We start from the raw sequence: 875 nt of genomic DNA, 5'->3' as shown, positions 1-875 counted from the left end.
GACTACCTCCATACACATATGTTCATACCCATATTGGAATTCCAATCCATATTGGAAGCCATCTTTACCTGGTTCAATTAAATAGCTCATCTTCCAGCTTCACTGACCCAATCTATAAAAAGCCAGATTATTACATTAAGGCAACATGAATACCCAAACAGCAAATGTCACATCAAACACACTAGCTTTACAGATGTGAAGTCGATCTGTATGAGCCCAAGACAATCAAACTTTATCAAAGAATTCAAGAAATTGAAAGTGAAATACAAACACATCACTGAAGTCCAAGAGGATAACAATAAGTGCTTAAGTGAGGTCAAGAAAATTAGGAAATAAGGAAGATGCTTCAGGATTTGAAGAAGTAATTCAACAAAAAGAAACATTAATGTGCACACAACTGAAATGAAGATGGATCTCTTCTGGTCTCTTTGGCCTTGCTGGTAGAAGTATGGTAACAAAAGGAATGTTATCCTTTGAGAAGAACCACAATAAGATGTACACGCTGTGCCACCACTGTGGCACCAAGTCCTACCACATTCAGAAGTTGACCCGTGGCAAATATGCCTCCCTACCAAGTGTAAGAGGAAAGTATAACTGGAGGGCCAAGGCTAAGAGATGAAACACTACCGGGACTGCGAAGATGAAGCACCTAAAGATCATCTATCGCAGACTTAGACATGGATATCGTGAAGGAAAAACACTTATACCCAAGAGGGCAGCTGTTGCAGCATGCAGTTCATCATGAGGATTTCAATCAGTCATAAAATAAATGTTCTGGTTGAAAGAAAGAAAGAAAGAAAGAAAGAAAGAAAGAAAGAAAGAAAGAAAGAAAGAAAGAAAGAAAGAAAGAAAGAGAAACAGAAAGAGAGAGAGAA

The 875-nt window shown here is 38.2% G+C and overlaps 1 pseudogene; it reads left to right on the top strand.

Annotated features, from left to right (window-relative positions):
- The first annotated feature begins 448 nt into the window (after positions 1-448).
- On the top strand, positions 449-745 carry LOC110328412 (annotated as a pseudogene).
- Positions 746-875: the final 130 nt, after the last annotated feature.

Source organism: Mus pahari, chromosome 10 (genome assembly GCF_900095145.1).
Source record: "Mus pahari chromosome 10, PAHARI_EIJ_v1.1, whole genome shotgun sequence".
In the NCBI taxonomy this organism is placed as follows: Eukaryota; Metazoa; Chordata; class Mammalia; order Rodentia; family Muridae; genus Mus; species Mus pahari.
Note: the sequence above shows the minus strand (reverse complement) of the source record. Positions and strands in the feature narration are given on the sequence as shown.